The sequence below is a fragment of the Diorhabda carinulata genome, chromosome 7 (assembly GCF_026250575.1).
Source record: "Diorhabda carinulata isolate Delta chromosome 7, icDioCari1.1, whole genome shotgun sequence".
NCBI lineage: Eukaryota > Metazoa > Arthropoda > Insecta > Coleoptera > Chrysomelidae > Diorhabda > Diorhabda carinulata.
The window spans coordinates 23,216,248-23,239,791 of NC_079466.1; the positions used below are offsets into that span (position 1 = coordinate 23,216,248).

The following is a 23,544-nucleotide window of genomic DNA, read 5'->3' on the forward strand; positions in this document are numbered from 1 at the left end:
GTTTTTTGAATATTTGTATGTTTCATAACGATATTTGTGCAAACTTATCTCCGATATTGTTTGAGCTAGCAACTTGTTGATTTTTTTCCAGTTGAAACTCACCTTTATTGAGACTCTTCTAGAATTTCAACTCAATCCAATTATTGGTTTGGTAGATATGGTTTTTTGAATATTTGTATGTTTCATAACGATATTTGTGCAAACTTATCTCCGATATTGTTTGAGCTAGCGACTTGTTGATTTTTTTCCAATCGAAACTCACCTTTGTTGAGAATCCTCTAGAATTTCAACTCAATCCAATTATTGGTTTGGTAGATATGATTTTTTGAATATTTGTATGTTTCATAACGATATTTGTGCAAACTTATCTCCGATATTGTTTGAGCTAGCAACTTGTTGATTTTTTTCCAGTTGAAACTCACCTTTATTGAGACTCTTCTAGAATTTCAACTCAATCCAATCATTGGTTTGGTAGATATGATTTCTTGAATATTTGTATGTTTCATATCGATATTTGTTCATACGCATTTCCAATAATGTTTGAGCTAGCGACTTGTCGATTTTTTTCCAATCGAAACTTACCTTTGTTGAGAATCCTCTAGAATTTCAACTCAATCCAATCATTGGTTTGGTAGATATGATTTCTTGAATATTTGTATGTTTCATATCGATATTTGTTCATACGCATTTCCAATAATGTTTGAGCTAGCGACTTGTCGATTTTTTTCCAATCGAAACTTACCTTTGTTGAGAATCCTCTAGAATTTCAACTCAATCCAATCATTGGTTTGGTAGATATGATTTCTTGAATATTTGTATGTTTCATATCGATATTTGTTCATACGCATTTCCAATAATGTTTGAGCTAGCGACTTGTCGATTTTTTTCCAATCGAAACTTACCTTTGTTGAGAATCCTCTAGAATTTCAACTCAATCCAATCATTGGTTTGGTAGATATGATTTCTTGAATATTTGTATGTTTCATATCGATATTTGTTCATACGCATTTCCAATAATGTTTGAGCTAGCGACTTGTTGATTTTTTTCCAATCGAAACTCACCTTTGTTGAGAATCCTCTAGAATTTCAACTCAATCCAATTATTGGTTTGGTAGATATGATTTTTTGAATATTTGTATGTTTCATAACGATATTTGTGCAAACTTATCTCCGATATTGTTTGAGCTAGCAACTTGTTGATTTTTTTCCAGTTGAAACTCACCTTTATTGAGACTCTTCTAGAATTTCAACTCAATCCAATTATTGGTTTGGTAGATATGGTTTTTTGAATATTTGTATGTTTCATAACGATATTTGTGCAAACTTATCTCCGATATTGTTTGAGCTAGCAACTTGTTGATTTTTTTCCAGTTGAAACTCACCTTTATTGAGACTCTTCTAGAATTTCAACTCAATCCAATTATTGGTTTGGTAGATATGGTTTTTTGAATATTTGTATGTTTCATAACGATATTTGTGCAAACTTATCTCCGATATTGTTTGAGCTAGCGACTTGTTGATTTTTTTCCAATCGAAACTCACCTTTGTTGAGAATCCTCTAGAATTTCAACTCAATCCAATTATTGGTTTGGTAGATATGATTTTTTGAATATTTGTATGTTTCATAACGATATTTGTGCAAACTTATCTCCGATATTGTTTGAGCTAGCAACTTGTTGATTTTTTTCCAGTTGAAACTCACCTTTATTGAGACTTTTCTAGAATTTCAACTCAATCCAATTATTGGTTTGGTAGATATGGTTTTTTGAATATTTGTATGTTTCATAACGATATTTGTGCAAACTTATCTCCGATATTGTTTGAGCTAGCAACTTGTTGATTTTTTTCCAGTTGAAACTCACCTTTATTGAGACTCTTCTAGAATTTCAACTCAATCCAATCATTGGTTTGGTAGATATGGTTTTTTGAATATTTGTATGTTTCATAACAATATTTGTGCAAACTTATCTCCGATATTGTTTGAGCTAGCGATTTGTTGATATTTTTCCAGTTGAAACTCACCTTTATTGAGACTCTTCTAGAATTTCAACTCAATCCAATCATTGGTTTGGTATATATGGTTTTTTGAATATTCGTGTGAATCATATCGATAATTGTGCAAACTTATCTCCGATATTGTTTGAGCTAGCGATTTGTTGATATTTTTCCAGTTGAAACTCACCTTTATTGAGACTCTTCTAGAATTTCAACTCAATCCAATTATTGGTTTGGTAGATATGATTTCTTGAATATTTGTATGTTTCATATCGATATTTGTTCATACGCATTTCCAATAATGTTTGAGCTAGCGACTTGTTGATTTTTTTCCAATCGAAACTCACCTTTGTTGAGAATCCTCTAGAATTTCAACTCAATCTCATCATTGGTTTGGTAGATATGGTTTTTTGAATATTTGTATGTTTCATATCGATATTTGTGCAAACGTATCTCCGATATTGTTTGAGCTAGCGACTTGTTGATTTTTTTCCAATCGAAACTCACCTTTGTTGAGAATCCTCTAGAATTTCAACTCAATCCAATTATTGGTTTGGTAGATATGATTTTTTGAATATTTGTATGTTTCATAACGATATTTGTGCAAACTTATCTCCGATATTGTTTGAGCTAGCGACTTGTTGATTTTTTTCCAATCGAAACTCACCTTTGTTGAGAATCCTCTAGAATTTCAACTCAATCCAATTATTGGTTTGGTAGATATGGTTTTTTGAATATTTGTATGTTTCATAACGATATTTGTGCAAACTTATCTCCGATATTGTTTGAGCTAGCGACTTGTTGATTTTTTTCCAATCGAAACTCACCTTTGTTGAGAATCCTCTAGAATTTCAACTCAATCCAATTATTGGTTTGGTAGATATGATTTTTTGAATATTTGTATGTTTCATAACGATATTTGTGCAAACTTATCTCCGATATTGTTTGAGCTAGCAACTTGTTGATTTTTTTCCAGTTGAAACTCACCTTTATTGAGACTTTTCTAGAATTTCAACTCAATCCAATTATTGGTTTGGTAGATATGGTTTTTTGAATATTTGTATGTTTCATAACGATATTTGTGCAAACTTATCTCCGATATTGTTTGAGCTAGCAACTTGTTGATTTTTTTCCAGTTGAAACTCACCTTTATTGAGACTCTTCTAGAATTTCAACTCAATCCCATTATTGGTTTGGTAGATATGGTTTTTTGAATATTTGTATGTTTCATAACGATATTTGTGCATACGTATGTTTGAGCTAGCGACTTGTTGAATTTTTCTCGATCAATATGATACATCCCTCCTTGAGACTCTTAATTTTTAATTCTCAACAATTTTCCTTCATGATAATTTTTGATATTTTCAAAAATAATGATTCTTCATTCTTCACATTTTTTAACAAATCTCTTATACGATTACTGAATTTTTATTTCTGATGATTGTACATGAGTTTTTGAATGACGCATAACTTTTTTTTAGTCTGTGGGCGTCGCTAAATGCCTCTATCTTCTATTGATTGCTCAAGTATTACAGCCGAATTAAGTATCAAAAATCTGGTAGCGTAGATACTGGACTATTCTAACAAAAAAATAAAAAACGACTGACCTGCTCGAAATGACAGACTTCATAAAAAAATAATTACTTCTTTGTTTCCTATTTTCCGTAAACTTTAATCGTGTCATCGACCCAATTATCTCTTGTTGGGATAGTTCCGATGTGAAAAAACATATTGAGTATGTTTTTTCGTAGTCGCTGAATCATGAAAAAACGATTGCCACGTTAATTGGAAGCGAGTTTATCTCGGAGAAGTTCTAGATTTGGTTACATTGTTTTTTTAATTAAAAGCTTTCTTAAAAGCGGAAAGAATCCATTGTGTCTTAATGTTTTAAAGTCGTTAGAGTGCATGATTTGAAAAGAAATTCGCTAAATTCTTATAAAAACGTATGCAATACAACATCTACGTCCAAGTCTTCTGGTAACATTAATGTCTATATCTTTTACAGAATCATTTGTCTGTTTTTTGTTGAAATTTCACGTTGATTTTTGGTCTATTTCATCAATATTAAATTTCAACATCAATATAATCCAGAAAACAAGATGGAAATGTCTTATAACTCTTTTGATATGTCATATCAACTCAACAAATGTATGAAAAGTCATAAGGACCTCAATACAGTCCATTCTTTGTTTCTCAAGATTAGTATTTACAAACATGATTTCTCACTAAAATAACTGCTTTAATTTTAATCCCTAATGCTCAATATTTTCACAAATATTACTAAATAATCAACAAATTCGATTGGTTGATATAAAATCACATACTAGTATGACGAAAATAAGAAAAGTGGGTATGTATATCACCCAAATCGCATTTTTCACTCATCCTGAAAAAACACCCTAAAGAGCGATCTCCGTGAATTTTGGAAATCAATATTCCAAAGCAAACATTAACATGAATATATTTGACTGGCGATAATATAACCCAGATATAAGCTTAGCAGATTATGGGATAACAGGCTGAAAGTTATAAATCATCTTTTTAATAAAATAGATCCGCTGTGGATATCACTATTTTTGAATAAAAACATTGTGGTGATTTCTGTATATGTACGCGATATCTTCTGATAATGATTGTATCATTATTTTCAGTGTACATTGTGTAAATCGATAGAATTCAATAAACACTGTTTTGTTGATTTCACCAAAGCATTTGATAGAATACGCCTGGGAGACTTTATAAAAACAACATCTATATCTATAAAAGAGGATGTCCTGACTGACTGACTGATTCATTCATTCATTCATCAACGCCCAGCCAAGGCTATTAAAGATAGAGACATGAAATTTTGAGGTTATGTTTACAAATTCGATTTTTTCGTTTATCTCGGCTGCTAATTGAATTATCGACTTCGTTTTTGCACTAAAACATTCTCCGTACAAATACCTAAAAACAAATTTCGGCGATTTTCAAAATTCGACTTGGAAAGGGTTCAAAAAGTTGAACAAAAATTTTTATTACGGAACCACATTCTTCATGACGAAATGAGATATCAAAGCGATTCTTTTTTAGAAATGGGTTTCGTGTGAATATCTAAAAACTAATTTCTCCTTTTTGATTTCTTTAAAAAGGGTTAAATTCATTTGATGGAGAATGCATGGAGTTTAGATCTATAGATTCTGTGTTACAAGTTGATAATGCTGTGCAATACCCATCAGAGTTCCTAAGCACGCTCAATCCTCCAGGTTTCCCGGCACATAGACTTATTCTAAACGTTGGAACACCGATAATGTTGTTACGAAATCTCAAAACTCCTAAACTGTGCAACGGTACGAGACTACGTGTGAACGCTCTTCAGAAAAACGTAATCAACTCTAAAATTATAACCGGATGTACCAGAGAGGAATCAGTCTTTATACCATGCATACCCTTTGTACCTTCAGACTACCCTTTTCAGTTTAAAAGAATGCAATTCGAGTGACGATTAGATTCACACTTTTTCCTTATGATGCCCTCAACTGACACAATTTTCCTTAATATCTTGCTGCTAATATTCAATCTGAAATGAGGTTAGGTTTGTTAATAACTACCGTTGATTCCTAGCTACATTGGCAAGAATTGAATCTTTCCATTCGTTGTTTTTTGTAGGAGTTTGCTTGGCTTACCTAATATGAGACTTGAACAAACCCCTTGGATCCATTCTATGATCTCTTCTCCGTATTAGACTCCATTACATTATACCGATAACCAAAAGTAAGACAGCTTTTCGATAACAATTGGACTTCATTGTTGACCATCCGAAACAGAACTACCACTACTACCATGATACTATTTGATCCGCTATAATAGATACTGATATACGTTTGATTCGAAGGTTCTGCAAGAACTTCCATCAGGTCGCGAAATCAATATTTCCAATCCCATGCACACCGATGTGATTCACGGCTCCGGGATGATAGTTTCGGCTTTGATGCCTATTGGACCTAGAGGATGACCTAGATTTCGCTCCAATTTCGCGCAAATTAACGATGGAAGATGTTCTACGTTTTCGAAAAAGGGTGAAAGATGTCCCAAGATGTGCGAAAATTAATAGTAATCGATGAAGACACAGACAGGGAGAATGAAACGGATTGTGAGAGTGACTGCTAATGTTGTAAGTTTGAGTTTAGTTTATTTTTTCTTTTGTAAACATAATTCAGACAAAAATTATTCTTTTAATAATTACTACTTGGTTTGTTAGTATATTTTTGATCACTAATTTTCACTGCTAACAATCAATTTTTCCATTTTTTTTCTCGCTATATTGGATATGCCATTTTGTTTTTATAAAAATCAGTGCATTAATCGTAATTAGTGACTTGGAACACCTCAAGTAAACAAATTTCGTTGGAAACGAAGAACCATTTCATAATTATTGTCAACAAATTGGTTCCGCCATCTTATTTTTAGAAAAATCAGTGCATTAATCGTAATTAGTGACTTGGAACACCTCAAGTAAACAAATTTCGTTGCAAACGAAGAAAAATTTCATAGTTATGGCCACCAAATTGGATCCGCCATCTTATTTTTAGAAAAATCAGTGCATTAATCGTAATTAGTGACTTGGAACACCTCAAGTAAACAAATTTCGTTGCAAACGAAGAACAATTTCATAGTTATGGCCACCAAATTGGATCCGCCATCTTATTTTTAGAAAAATCAGTGCATTAATCGTAATTAGTGACTTGGAACACCTCAAGTAAACAAATTTCGTTGCAAACGAAGAACAATTTCATAGTTATGGCCACCAAATTGGATCCGCCATCTTATTTTTAGAAAAATCAGTGCATTAATCGTAATTAGTGACTTGGAACACCTCAAGTAAACAAATTTCGTTGGAAACGAAGAACAATTTCATAGTTATGGCCACCAAATTGGATCCGCCATCTTATTTTTAGAAAAATCAGTGCATTAATCGTAATTAGTGACTTGGAACACCTCAAGTAAACAAATTTCGTTGCAAACGAAGAAAAATTTCATAGTTATGGCCACCAAATTGGATCCGCCATCTTATTTTTAGAAAAATCAGTGCATTAATCGTAATTAGTGACTTGGAACACCTCAAGTAAACAAATTTCGTTGCAAACGAAGAAAAATTTCATAGTTATGGCCACCAAATTGGATCCGCCATCTTATTTTTAGAAAAATCAGTGCATTAATCGTAATTAGTGACTTGGAACACCTCAAGTAAACAAATTTCGTTGCAAACGAAGAAAAATTTCATAGTTATGGCCACCAAATTGGATCCGCCATCTTATTTTTAGAAAAATCAGTGCATTAATCGTAATTAGTGACTTGGAACACCTCAAGTAAACAAATTTCGTTGCAAACGAAGAACAATTTCATAGTTATGGCCACCAAATTGGATCCGCCATCTTATTTTTAGAAAAATCAGTGCATTAATCGTAATTAGTGACTTGGAACACCTCAAGTAAACAAATTTCGTTGGAAACGAAGAACAATTTCATAGTTATGGCCACCAAATTGGATCCGCCATCTTATTTTTAGAAAAATCAGTGCATTAATCGTAATTAGTGACTTGGAACACCTCAAGTAAACAAATTTCGTTGGAAACGAAGAACAATTTCATAGTTATGGCCACCAAATTGGATCCGCCATCTTATTTTTAGAAAAATCAGTGCATTAATCGTAATTAGTGACTTGGAACACCTCAAGTAAACAAATTTCGTTGCAAACGAAGAAAAATTTCATAGTTATGGCCACCAAATTGGATCCGCCATCTTATTTTTAGAAAAATCAGTGCATTAATCGTAATTAGTGACTTGGAACACCTCAAGTAAACAAATTTCGTTGCAAACGAAGAAAAATTTCATAGTTATGGCCACCAAATTGGATCCGCCATCTTATTTTTAGAAAAATCAGTGCATTAATCGTAATTAGTGACTTGGAACACCTCAAGTAAACAAATTTCGTTGCAAACGAAGAAAAATTTCATAGTTATGGCCACCAAATTGGATCCGCCATCTTATTTTTAGAAAAATCAGTGCATTAATCGTAATTAGTGACTTGGAACACCTCAAGTAAACAAATTTCGTTGCAAACGAAGAACAATTTCATAGTTATGGCCACCAAATTGGATCCGCCATCTTATTTTTAGAAAAATCAGTGCATTAATCGTAATTAGTGACTTGGAACACCTCAAGTAAACAAATTTCGTTGCAAACGAAGAACAATTTCATAGTTATGGCCACCAAATTGGATCCGCCATCTTATTTTTAGAAAAATCAGTGCATTAATCGTAATTAGTGACTTGGAACACCTCAAGTAAACAAATTTCGTTGGAAACGAAGAACAATTTCATAGTTATGGCCACCAAATTGGATCCGCCATCTTATTTTTAGAAAAATCAGTGCATTAATCGTAATTAGTGACTTGGAACACCTCAAGTAAACAAATTTCGTTGCAAACGAAGAAAAATTTCATAGTTATGGCCACCAAATTGGATCCGCCATCTTATTTTTAGAAAAATCAGTGCATTAATCGTAATTAGTGACTTGGAACACCTCAAGTAAACAAATTTCGTTGCAAACGAAGAAAAATTTCATAGTTATGGCCACCAAATTGGATCCGCCATCTTATTTTTAGAAAAATCAGTGCATTAATCGTAATTAGTGACTTGGAACACCTCAAGTAAACAAATTTCGTTGCAAACGAAGAAAAATTTCATAGTTATGGCCACCAAATTGGATCCGCCATCTTATTTTTAGAAAAATCAGTGCATTAATCGTAATTAGTGACTTGGAACACCTCAAGTAAACAAATTTCGTTGCAAACGAAGAAAAATTTCATAGTTATGGCCACCAAATTGGATCCGCCATCTTATTTTTAGAAAAATCAGTGCATTAATCGTAATTAGTGACTTGGAACACCTCAAGTAAACAAATTTCGTTGCAAACGAAGAAAAATTTCATAGTTATGGCCACCAAATTGGATCCGCCATCTTATTTTTAGAAAAATCAGTGCATTAATCGTAATTAGTGACTTGGAACACCTCAAGTAAACAAATTTCGTTGGAAACGAAGAACAATTTCATAGTTATGGCCACCAAATTGGATCCGCCATCTTATTTTTAGAAAAATCAGTGCATTAATCGTAATTAGTGACTTGGAACACCTCAAGTAAACAAATTTCGTTGCAAACGAAGAACAATTTCATAGTTATGGCCACCAAATTGGATCCGCCATCTTATTTTTAGAAAAATCAGTGCATTAATCGTAATTAGTGACTTGGAACACCTCAAGTAAACAAATTTCGTTGCAAACGAAGAACAATTTCATAGTTATGGCCACCAAATTGGATCCGCCATCTTATTTTTAGAAAAATCAGTGCATTAATCGTAATTAGTGACTTGGAACACCTCAAGTAAACAAATTTCGTTGGAAACGAAGAACAATTTCATAGTTATGGCCACCAAATTGGATCCGCCATCTTATTTTTAGAAAAATCAGTGCATTAATCGTAATTAGTGACTTGGAACACCTCAAGTAAACAAATTTCGTTGCAAACGAAGAAAAATTTCATAGTTATGGCCACCAAATTGGATCCGCCATCTTATTTTTAGAAAAATCAGTGCATTAATCGTAATTAGTGACTTGGAACACCTCAAGTAAACAAATTTCGTTGCAAACGAAGAAAAATTTCATAGTTATGGCCACCAAATTGGATCCGCCATCTTATTTTTAGAAAAATCAGTGCATTAATCGTAATTAGTGACTTGGAACACCTCAAGTAAACAAATTTCGTTGCAAACGAAGAAAAATTTCATAGTTATGGCCACCAAATTGGATCCGCCATCTTATTTTTAGAAAAATCAGTGCATTAATCGTAATTAGTGACTTGGAACACCTCAAGTAAACAAATTTCGTTGCAAACGAAGAAAAATTTCATAGTTATGGCCACCAAATTGGATCCGCCATCTTATTTTTAGAAAAATCAGTGCATTAATCGTAATTAGTGACTTGGAACACCTCAAGTAAACAAATTTCGTTGCAAACGAAGAAAAATTTCATAGTTATGGCCACCAAATTGGATCCGCCATCTTATTTTTAGAAAAATCAGTGCATTAATCGTAATTAGTGACTTGGAACACCTCAAGTAAACAAATTTCGTTGCAAACGAAGAACCATTTCATAATTATGGCCACCAAATTGGATCCGCCATCTTATTTTTAGAACAATCAGTGCATTAATCGTTATGAGTGAGTTCCAATACCTCATGTAAACAAGTTTAGTTGCAAAAGAAGAACCATTTCATAATTATGGCTGCCATATTGAATCCGCCATTTTATTTTCAGTAAAACCATAGCATGAATCGTAATTACTTATTCCGAAAATCTCCGACTACTGATTTCCAATAAGATTATCTGGTTTTTCTAATTTTGGCCAGCTATTTAAGATTTTTGCCCACTGTGAGCAGTCATATTATTTATTATCTACAGTATTTTTTTGTGGATCAGTATACACTAGTTTCAGAACTATTTGGAATCCTTTCTATCTGTTAACAACTCTCTAAACCATTTATAGGGCGATATAACAAGTTTTACGTATAGGCCGTCAAAGAAAAAAAACATTTCGTTACATCAAAATGAAGAAATCGATTTGAAATTGAAAAGAAACTAGTTGCACAATATACTGTTTTTAGCAAGCGTGGTTATTTTCCAATACTATTATCGATCGACAGTTTTATTTATACAATAGATATATTACAGATCTCCAGTCTAAGAAAAACTCTTATTACTTTCCTTAAATTAGATTACTTTTACTGCTTCCGTGTGAGTCTTGTCGGCTATTTATTATTCTTTTTTTTTTTCTTTTCAATTTCCTCTGTTCGACCCACATAATTAGGAAGATTCTCGTGGGTATAATGAACAAATACGTGGAAGTCAAATAAGATATACAGTACGTTCATAAAATAAATTATTAAATATTCTATAAAACGGATTTATTAACAATTTTTCATGGTTAACACTTTATATATATATAGAAGTTATCTATGTAATTTATTGTATCACAATATACAATTAACTGAAAATTGAAATATGATTATATTGGTATTGGAAACCAAAAAAGAGGATGATGAATTAAACATGGAAGGGAGGAATAGAATTACAAATAAGAAAGAGATCAATGGTAAATGGGTATCGAACAAACGCCTTTACCAACTAGATTAGTTTTCTTAGTGGGATTGTGGCAAAATTAAGCACAAAAGTATACTAATTCTAATATATTTCCAAGCTTTTTGATAAAACAATTTTGAACGTATAATCTGGTTTCAGTTTTAAAGAAAATCTTGGTTATTTTCATATTAAATGCAACACACTGTAGAAAATATTAAGTCAAAAATATTTCTTGTCATCGCCTAAGATCAGTTCACTTTTACATTTACTTCAATCATCGTATCAGTCTAATCTACCATTCGGATATTTTGTGACTATTTCTACCTGCTACCCAGTAGCGTCGATTCTCACGGGTTTAGGTATAAAAATATATAATTTACCCAATAATTTCAATAACGTCGTTTAATTCATCATCTAATGCATTCTTTTACTACAAACCCATAGTTTTTGACATACATTTTTCAATATTATTGTCAATTTTTCATTAACATATGGTTCCAAATTTTTTCAAGCAATTTGGTCACGTCAAATATGAAAAATATATCTTCTTTGAAATAAATTGGATGACCAAGGGAAGTAAACAATTAGGACAACCCCGTGTAATAATACGTTTCAAAAAAAAAAAAATAAAGGTGAAGCTACATCTGTACAAAACAATGTAAGCTACGGGGTCGAAACGTTGATTCCCATACATCTTTAGATGTATGGGAAGAGAAAATCCTCAGAATACGCTGGGAAAAACAAATAACGAAAATTACTTATAGAAGCAGAACTGAGCGAAATAATGAAAAATAAAACAATAGAGTGGGTGGGTTCACATACAAAGTGTATCACATTTTAGAGCAACAAAAAGTGATGGATATGAAATAACGGGGGAAAAGGAAGACCAAGGAAAATATAGTACGCAAGGAATTAAGGACTGGGAATCACTTCCAAACTATAGGCCTAAAAGACCAAGGAGTAGCACGTTGCCAGATTGTTCTAATTAGCAGCTTGGTTGTAGAAATTGAGTTGTTTTACCTTTTCGGTTACATCTTTCTCTAATTGAAGATTAAGAAACTAAATTGATTCTATCATTTTTTTTTTCAACGAGCAACCGAAATATATTTATTAAAACTAATAAATGTGTCAAATAAACGTGAAATATTGACAAATAACATTAGAAATATAGTAAAAACTAACTTGGTGAAAGTTTCTATTAAAGCCCCCTCGTATTTCATACCTAATAAGTTCAGATAATTTTGTACCACGACTAATTAATGTAAACAAATGTTTCTAAATCATTTTTCCAAATTAGGAATATTTTTCTTTAATTTAAAAAGGTGTCTAACGATACGTCACTGACATAACTTAACATTTTTAGGAACCATCCCTTATGTAGGTAGAAATACTGATGGAAATAATACGAAACCACCCCGGTGGATTTAGAGATTCACTTCGAAACTAATCGCGCTACGAAAAATTCTTTGAATTCGTAATTAAAAATAATGGAATCCACAAATGATGGAAATTCGAATCAATTAGAAAATTTGAAAGAATCTGTGGTAAAAATTAATTCGTCGTTAAAAAGTTTGGCCGTTGAACTACAAGATATCAAAAGTAATTTACTGTTAACTAGTGAAATTATAAATAAATTTGTGAACGAAAATAGGGAGATGAGTGGTAGTAACAAATTTAAAATATTCAGTAAATTTGTTGAAGAAAGTTTGGAGTCCATGGCGGCGAACGAGGCGGAAAGTGCAGTTTTGGAAATTGTTGAAATTTTACATAAACATAAAGTTAATTGTGAAATGTAATTAGTGTAGTCCATTCAAATTATATACTCAACAAAGTAACTGAAAAGGTGATTATGTCATACAATATTATAAATGTTTATTGATTAAAAAGTATTTAATTCAAATATTGAAAATGTTACTTTCAATACAAATCTAAGCGGAAGACTTTTGATAAGATTCAAATGGTTTACATCATTTTTAGTAATCTCAAAAAATAAAAAACAAAAACTTTTTAGTTCTTTTTTCAGTGTTGGCAGTGCATTCGGTATAAAAAACTTTTGAAATTATCAAAAACGAATGTTTTGGAATGAAATTTCAATAGAATCTCTGTAGGATTAGTTAGAGTTTGATATAAACTGAAGTGTATAATATTATTGAATAAAACAAACATACTTTTTCATTTTTAAATTCCAGTCCAGTCTTAATAGGGAGTTGATCTCTGAAAATCGACATACCCAGTATATTACCACATAAAAATTTGTATTTTGGCATCCCAAAACAATTCTCAAAATTCACATATTGGATGTTCTCAAGTTTTATAGTCGGAGGTAAATTTTTTTCTACATTTTTTTCAAATATCTCGTTATCTATGAATTTTACGCTATTTGTTTTTACTATCAATATTGTAGAGAATTCAGTTCTCTACAACTTTTGTAAGGAACATTTTTTTATATCCTGAACTTTTTTCGAGATAGAGGGCGCAAAGCGCGCGGTTATAAAATTATCTAAAGTTAGCTGGTAGTCCCGATCAAAAACTCTTAATATTAAGGTTATAATGTATTGCTAAATAAATAATTATCATTATTTATTAATTTTCAGATTTAATTCAATCTTCCTTTTCTATAATTATAATAGCAGCAGTTATAATAGGTGAAGATATAGATTTACTTGTGATTCTATTTGGACGTTAACAAAAAAGTTGACAAAGCGAATGTAAAAATTGAAATATACTTCACCAAAAGTTTTGATAAATATCCTCGTTCTAAAAAACACAATTTGTTTGTGCATACATTCAGTGGATGTGACACAACTTCTGGAAAACGTTTTTAAGAACATCTACCTAATTTGGATGAACTTGCTGCAGCATTTGAAGAAGAAAACTGTCCGGTTCAAACCTTATTTGCAGTTTATATTGCTCAGAAATCTGTGGATTGTATCGAACATCTCCGTTATACACCAAACGTCAAGTCGAATGAACCTGTGCAGTTAGGGCATGATCTAGAACCTCAGGAATGGGGCTGGACAATACGTAGCGAATTCCTGGAAGCTATCATGATTATTTCACCACCTGCTCCAGATGAATTACTCAATACGATATTCTGAAATTGCAAAAGTGGTTGTGTCTCAATGCTGCACCATATCAGACCGATATTAATGATGATAGAACCTTTGACCTAGAAATCATGAATGACTTGGCTACAAATGTCGTTGAAGATTGTAATGGAGAGGAACTTGAAATTCTGCAGCAGATGGACGACGACGACGATGATAAAGAAGAAGAGAATTGAAATTAGAACTTGTTTTTATAAATTTTGACAATAATAAATCTATAAAATGACACGTTTAATAAAATCATTAATTAAAAATTTATTTCTTTTCTTTTTTATTTATATAGAAAGTTATGAGTACTAATTAGAATAGAACTAAAATATAATTTAAGTATTCTCTTCAACAATTTATTAACTAAATTAGTAATTAAAAATAGATAAGTAATCAAAAAAATAAATTTAATAAAAAATATGAGTTAACAGTTAACACAATTTTTTGACCGCGCGGTTTGCGCACTCTATCTCGAAAACAGTTTAATGTATAAAAAAATGTTACCTACAAAAGTTGTAGATAATTAAATTCTCTACAATATCGATAGTGCAAACAAATAGCGTTAAATTCATAGAAAACGAGATATTTGCAAAAAATGTAAAAAAAATCTATTTTTGTGACCTTTGATCCTTGATTTTAAAACTTGCTACCATCCAACTATATGTGAATTTTGAAAATAGTTTTAGGATGCCAAAATACAAATTTTTACGTAGTAATATACTGGGAATGTCTATTTTTCAAGATATTCACTTAATTTTGTATAAAATTACTAGACTATTCGTTATTTGATTGTAATTGAATCTGCAATCTCGCGACACATTTTTTAATTGATTCTTAAGGTATTTACACACCTCAAATCGTTTTCAAACTTTAAAGACTTACTAAAAAATATTATATTTTTCGTTTTTCATGTTTTGTTTTGTTAGTTGTAGTTAATTTTCCAAAATTCTTCTTTTTCCCATGCCGTCTTCTCATTAAAGGTTAGCGACCAATTTTTAAATGCGTCTCTGTTTCTCGCAACATGAAACAAACCTTTATTATGTTCTGTAGCAGTAGGTATTTGTCGTGTCCTATCTAAGATGTTTTTCTCATCTTAATAATTGGCAACAGCTTTCTTTTGCTACCAATGCGTCTTAGTACTTCGTCTTTGGGGATTCTGTCATTCCAGGGTATCTTCATGATGCGTCAATAGAGTCACATCTCAAGTTTTTTTATCATTTGAGCTTCCAAAGTCCAAGTTTCCACTTTCCACAGCAGTACTGACCACACATAACATTCCACGAATCCTATTCTGACGTGGAAGCTTAGATTTCTGTTTAATAATTGTCAACAGCTTTCTTTTGCGACCAATGCGTCTTAGTACTTCGTCTTTGGGGATTCTGTCATTCCAAGGTATCTTCATGATGCGTCAATAGAGTCACATCTCAAGTTTTTTTATCATTTGAGCTTCCAAAGTCCAAGTTTCCACTTTCCACAGCAGTACTGACCACACATAACATTCCACGAATCCTATTCTGACGTGGAAGCTTAGATTTCTGTTTAATAATTGTCAACAGCTTTCTTTTGCGACCAATGCGTCTTAGTACTTCGTCTTTGGGGATTCTGTCATTCCAAGGTATCTTCATGATGCGTCAATAGAGTCACATCTCAAGTTTTTTTATCATTTGAGCTTCCAAAGTCCAAGTTTCCACTTTCCACAGCAGTACTGACCACACATAACATTCCACGAATCCTATTCTGACGTGGAAGCTTAGATTTCTGTTTAATAATTGTCAACAGCTTTCTTTTGCTACCAATGCGTCTTAGTACTTCGTCTTTGGGGATTCTGTCATTCCAGGGTATCTTCATGATGCGTCAATAGAGTCACATCTCAAGTTTTTTTATCATTTGAGCTTCCAAAGTCCAAGTTTCCACTTTCCACAGCAGTACTGACCACACATAACATTCCACGAATCCTATTCTGACGTGGAAGCTTAGATTTCTGTTTAATAATTGTCAACAGCTTTCTTTTGCTACCAATGCGTCTTAGTACTTCGTCTTTGGGGATTCTGTCATTCCAGGGTATCTTCATGATGCGTCAATAGAGTCACATCTCAAGTTTTTTTATCATTTGAGCTTCCAAAGATCAAGTTTCCACTTTCCACAGCAGTACTGACCACACATAACATTCCACGAATCCTATTCTGACGTGGAAGCTTAGATTTCTGTTTAATAATTGTCAACAGCTTTCTTTTGCGACCAATGCGTCTTAGTACTTCGTCTTTGGGGATTCTGTCATTCCAGGGTATCTTCATGATGCGTCAATAGAGTCACATCTCAAGTTTTTTTATCATTTGAGCTTCCAAAGTCCAAGTTTCCACTTTCCACAGCAGTACAGACCATACATAACATTCCATGAATCCTATTTCTGTTTGCAAACATTGAGGAGTACTTGATAAATGCCTTTCGAACCATTTAAATTCTGATCTCGATTTCTTCATCTGAATAACATTACGAATTTATGTGAAACATATTAATATAAGGTATTTGTTCCTAAAACCTCAAAGAATGTTCTAATAGATGACTGTTGGTTATAGAGATCACTAAATTAATTACAAGGGATGAAATTCATTCAAATTAGGTTTATATATTTGATACATAACATTTTACTTAACTATTTTGGTCTCTAATTGAGTTGAGTGTCTTTTAGATATTTGAGTAAGTTCGTGGTATCACAATTAATGTTAAATAGAGAAATTATGGTGTTTGTAAAGTTGTTGGTTGGCAACTCAACAATAAGTGTTTTCACGTTTAGATTTTCGTTACAATTTGTTATTACTTCGCGTACAATTGTTGTTTCGTTGATATCTGCTGTTTCTTTGACACATTCTTCTGCTTTTTCGTTTCCAGTGATGCCTGTGTGTTATGGAACCCAAATAATTGATACGTATACCATTTAGAGAACTGTTCTTAACAAAAATATAAATTTGAAAGTTTGCTAATTCTGAGGAAACAGGACGAACAAGTTTTGAGTTTATCAAACAGGATTATTTCAGTTTTGCCATGTCAACTGAATTTTTGAGCTCCCAGTTCCTTTTATAATTAAATTTTATTCAATTCAAAATAAAACAATAACCATTTTGCTTGCCAAATATGCTTAGTTTATTATACATTCCAAGGAGATTCGAGTTGTAGAGAAAGATTTCATAATTTTCTCAAATTTTAATGAAATTATTTTTAAACATTCTATTACATGCAAAAGGATATCATTTAAATCAAATAAAATCCATTGCATTGTGTTGATCTCAGTGCTGAATGTTGGTAATTGAACAAAACGAGAAATTAATTTAACTAAATCAAATATTTCGTTTAATTGAATAATGAAACGACAAAGAAGAATAGATTACTGAGAATATGTGAATAGAATAAATAAAATCATATAATGTTTTCAATAAAAGACTTCAAATGCTACACTACTTTGAAGGTCAGTTTTAACACGCTTATATTAGCTTCACCCGTACGTAGGTTTGTTTGTTTGTTTGTGCTGAATACACTGTTTACACCACCACTGCACCAACACTCACAATTACACTGTCTGACGATCACTAAGTTATAGTCAATAAACGTGCGTCAGGACTAAGAGTAAGTGACTAAAATTTCGTTCGACAGAGGATTCGAACCTCCGATCTCCGTATTGGAAATCAAGCAGTTCGCCAACCTTACCAACTACACCGTTACGACTGGATACAAGTTTCGACGAGATGTGGGTATATAAGTAGCGAAGCCATTATACTAGGGTGGTCACAATTAAATAAATATATGAAACTTAAAACTTTTCCTGTTTCCAGTTAAGTCGCAGTCCCATAAACATGCCTGACGCTATTGATTCTTCCACCAAATTTGATTAACGAGCTGTTTTGCATGATGAAGAGGAGGGTCAATGATGCAAGTTTGTCGCTATAGACGACATTGTTTAGCGACTTGACTAAGCGTTTAGGAAAACTCGTTTATCATAAGTGAATAATCGATGCAATTTCTGGAAATTCCAAGATCTGTCATGTACTTCACCGTTCCTGAACGCTAGAGAAAAATGCACTCGATGGATCTCAATGGCAATCACAAAACTTGCGGAATGGCTGCAGCTAAGGACATTTTTGACCGTTATAATACTCATGGAGAAGATTTGTGACAGGTAAGGAGACACGAGACCGACAAAATTCAAACGAACCATCAACAGCAGTAGGATTACTGAAACTGTTTTTTGGGATCAAAAAGATGTGCTGCTTGTGGATTTTATGCATTTTGGGACAGTAATTAATGCAGATTCATATTGTAAAACTTTGCGATGTTTACGAAGAGATTTTAATGGGATGATTCCGAATATTCGTCACATAATTTGGACCTAGCACCGAGTGATTATCTTCTGAACTGAAGCAGTGGCTTGGAGGACGGTGCTTTCAGACATGGAGCTCAAAGAAACCGTCATCTACATTTTATGTAGCTGCCAACAAATGCCTACCTCTTGTAGGTGTTGTATTGTACGTTAATGAGGATGAATTTCTTTAAACATTTTTTACTTTCAATACAAATACACTCACAAACAAAAAAATATGTTAAAACCTTGATAAAACTTTATCTATCATATCGTTTCTTAGTATGTACTTACCACAAAAAAAAGAATCGCTAAATTAGCATAAGAAATACTTTTAGAGCGCATTAACAGTATACAGAATATCTTTTCCGAAAAATGTTACTAGTGACCTAAAATGTGAAGTTGTTGCTTTAAATATTGCAAAATTTGAATATCATAGTTGGAATAGTTTTCGAGATATATCCTTCTCATGGAAGACCTTATATAAAGTAGAAATTCGCTTTGGAATTTGAAAACTTTCGATTCTGTCTTTAAATATCAACTTCGAATCAACTTTTCCTATCTAGTGAAGTTACGAAAACAACATGAATGATTATTCCTTACAAAATATGTGACTTCTTCGTCGAAGACATTTCCACGCGTTTTCTCTCATTCTTAATCTAATCGCAGTTCGTGAAAATATGTATGTGCGTCGACAAAGTCGATCAACTATTTTCTTGTATTCTGTTCGTCAACTTTTCTTGATTGTCGCGTACAAAATTACACATTTAATAGAAAATTTGATAGAAAAAAGTGATATGAAAATACGAGGATGGTCCAAGAAGTACCTGGTCTGACCCAGAGTACAGAGTTCACAATCTATACAACATATGTTTCAAGTTTGATGAAGACACCACGTCGTTTAATATTCATTTGGTAACTATCAATAGTGAACGTTTTTGTAAACATGGAAAATTTGATCATCGTTATGTAATACAATACTTTGAAGAGTGTTTGATAATGTTTCATAACCATGGATGAAACGTGGGTCCATCACTTCACACTAGAACCAACAGAACAATCAAAACAATGAACTGAAAAGGATGAATCGCCTCCAAATAAGCCAAAAGCTGTTCCATCTGCAGGCAAGGTCATGGCGTCAAGAAATCAAGCAGAAACGGCTAAGAAGACAGTGTTGTTTCATCAAGACAGTGCACCAGCTCACGAATCCCTTATTGTAATGGTCTTAATTAATGGATTAAAGTTTGAATTAGCCAGATTTAGCCTCCTCGAGTTATTTTCTGTTTCCAGACTTGAAAAAATGACTCGGCGGTCAAATATTTTCTTTGTTGGGACAAGTACTTGTGAAACCATCCTCGTAGATGAGCAATTAAATATTTTAATTGGTAGTTACGTATCTGACAAACAAGTTTTATGCTTTAGATTTTTTTTCTTCGTATAATTCAGATTGTATAGAAGTATAAAAATAAAACATTCAATGGCTCGTTAAATGAACGACTGAGTAGGCAATTATATTATTGAGTAAAACAAGATATTGTGATAGTCTTCTAAATGTCATTTTTTACGGTTGTAACATGGTAGTAAACAAGGCAATGATATTTGAAAGAATAAGATGAAACCCATACACTGAATTTTCTACAAAAATATAAAGTTACTATAAAAGAATAATTTATTTTGGAAACCTGATAAATTATAATAATTTCAATATTTTACATAGTTGGGTGTGAAATTTGGAAAAAAAATAATGTTTATCGGTGTTTCATATATATATACAGGGTGCGGCAGTGTAATGCGACGTTTTTCGCTACACTGTAGTGATTAGAAATTTTGTTGTAAAAGAAGTACAAATCTCTGAAAAATAATACTCATTGAATGCAGTTTATTATGTTTTAAAAATGTCTATTTAGACTTAGACTAGACTTAGACTTTAAGTAGGCCCATAAGAAACAATCTGGAGCCGTTAAGTCAGGAGAACGTGCTGGCCAGGCAAGTAATCCATTTCGGGAAATTAATCTCCTAGGAAACTTCTTCCTTAAAAACTGAATAACTATTCTAGCGGTATGACTAGTTGCCCCATCCTGTTGAAACCATATTTCGTGATCTTCAACTCTCAATCTACGTAATTCGGCAGTAAGAAATGTTTGTAGCATTTGGAAATATCGCTCCGAGGTATCGGTTACCGTTCGATTGTTCTCTTCAAAAAAATACGGTCCAATAATCCCAAACCGTAATTTTTTTAGCATTTAAAGGTTTCTCATGCAACTGCATTGGTTGTTCTACACACCAATATCGTAAGTTTTGTCTATTAACAAAACCCGATAAATAAAAATGAGTTTCATCCGACATAATTAAATTATACATCAGATCTTCCCTTTGAGTATCTTGTGGGGATAATTTATACACAATCTGTATTTTATACGGATGAAACTTAAGATCATCATGCAAAATACAGCGCACTGTACGATCTGATAAGTTTAGAGCCTCTGCATGTTTATTCGCTGAACGTGTTGGACTGTTACTGCTTCTTCAACTCTTCGAATATTTTGAGGCGTTCGCACAGAACGGGAAGAACCAGCAAACCTATCACAGACAGTTCCACGAGCTTTCCACTGTTCCACGATGGAATTCGACCATATCTTGGGATATTAAACTCAGCCCGAAATCGTCTTTGGACCGTAATAACAGACTTCGTTTCAATGTAAGCCGTTACGGCGAAGACGAACAGTCATAAACAGACATAAACTCCCCCACCCACCACATTCCAGTACCATACCTTGTATAAATCGGGTTCAAAACGTCCTACCATGTTGTCGCTCTTTCCTAGGCATTTCCTATCGTTCGGTTTTCTTAGTGTTCTTCTCTTTCTATTCTCTTGTGTAATACACTCGATTATTTTTGTTTATTGACAATCTTTCCTATCCTATTCTCTGCCCGTACCCGTACCAAATCGTTTTTTCCTCATTATGTTCTTTCAGGTTCATTTGCTTATTTTGATTGTGTCGTTTCTGACCCAGATCTAACCTCGACGTTCTATTTACTCTTCTCAAGCCGTTAATGACCGAGGTTTCTATTTTATCCCTTAGTTATTTCGTGGTAGGTTTTCTACGGTTTCCCTGTAACCTGGTGAACCGATTCATCATCCAAATGGCCGAAGATAAGGAATAATGCAGCCGCAACATAAAATTTTCAAAAAACTAACAAACAAAATAAATCCCCAAACCGAGAAGACCAGTTTTGTTTTCTTCTGGTCAATGGTAGTTCGATTTTCCTTCTTTCCAGCCAGGACAGCAAATACAACCCCCCGCAACATTCACAACCCCAGCTATGCAGAGGAGCAATTCCTATATCAGGATCATCTCCAACATCTTATAACAAATTCAGTATTTCACGATATTCCATTCCGTTATTTAGCTCTTGTTCTTGCTCTATATGTTATTTCTATATCATTCGTTCTTCCTTTGTCAAAAATAACTCCTAGATATTTATAGTTATCACATCTGACCATAATTTCGTTGTTTTTTAGTTGTATGTCAGCTGTTCTCTTTTCTACGTTCATTTTCCATATTCTTCCTTCAGGAACTATTCAACTGGGACCTGGATCAAGGTAAATAAGGCATGAGTCAAAAAGGACATTACAGATAAGCTCACTTAGAAGGAATTTTCACTAGATATCATCGTAGATATAGATGATTGGTTATGGTTTGTTCTTATTCCAATCAAAACAATTTTGCGGTTACCGTGAATGTATAAATTTTTGAAAATTCACTCCACGTATTTTCCTTATTAACCATAGTTGAAGAGGGCTCAATTGGTACATTGAGAATCCTCATCCATCCCGTATGTCTTATCTTAAAAGATCTGGACTAGAATTTTCAGAAATATCCTTATTTATTAAAATAAAGTAAAGCAAAACTCCAAAAGTATTTCGGTTTTTTTTCTGCTGATCTCAATTTTTCTAATGTTATTGATATGGAAGTATTTTTCTTGGAGAAAACGACTCTATTGCTATTTTATTTGGCTCTATACAAGCAGTCCCATCACAGAAATGACTGTAGTTGAATTAAATTCGCATCGGCTTTAAGTATTATGCATTGCTTATAAAGAAAGCAATAAAAACGTCAAATGATAAACGTATGACTATAAATTTTCTTATATTCGATATATTTTTGTATCTATAGAGAAATTTAAACAAAAATAGTTCACATTTATATCTATAAGCCAAGGCTATTAAAAGTAGAGACATGAAATTTTGAGGTTATGTTTGCAAATTCGATTTTTTCGTTTATCTCGGCCGCTAATTGAGATATCGACTTCGTTTTTGCACTAAAACATTCTCCGTACAAATACTTAAAAACCAATTTCTGCGATTTTCAAAATTCGACTTGGAAAGGGTTCAAAAAGTTGAACGAAAATTTTTATTACGGAACCACATTTTTCATGACGAAATGAGATATCAAAGCGATTCTTTTTTAGAAATGGGTTCCGTGTGAATATCTAAAAACTAATTTCTCCGTTTTATCACAAGGTCAATCTTTGAAAGTGGCAGGAATCGATTTGAGAGAGAACTGTTTCTCCCATGATCAATTTTATGTATCCTGTTCACGAGTAAGTTTTCCGTCAAGTTTAATTATTTTAACAAAAGATGGCAAAACAACTAATGTGGTTTACAGAGAAGTATTGACATAAATTATATATGATACAATATTTCGTTTTGCATTTTTGTAATCATTGTTACTTCAATAATAAATCATTTATTGAATATCTACATTTTTATGAAATGTATGTGTGTACTTGTTATATTATTTATCGTATAAATAATAAATGTGTGCAATTTTCAAAATTTTCAAAACTGATATTCAAACAACTTATAATGAATCAAGGATTTCATATGTTAAACATTTTATTTTTTCTTTCATGAAGCTGTATTT

The 23,544-nt window shown here is 32.6% G+C and overlaps 1 protein-coding gene across 2 annotated transcripts in view; it reads left to right on the forward strand.

The window, feature by feature from the left end:
• The window catches only part of LOC130896269 (somatostatin receptor type 2-like), a 216,293-nt gene that overhangs the window by 67,122 nt on the left and 125,627 nt on the right, over window positions 1-23,544 (forward strand). The gene's annotated exons all lie outside the window — the stretch shown is intronic.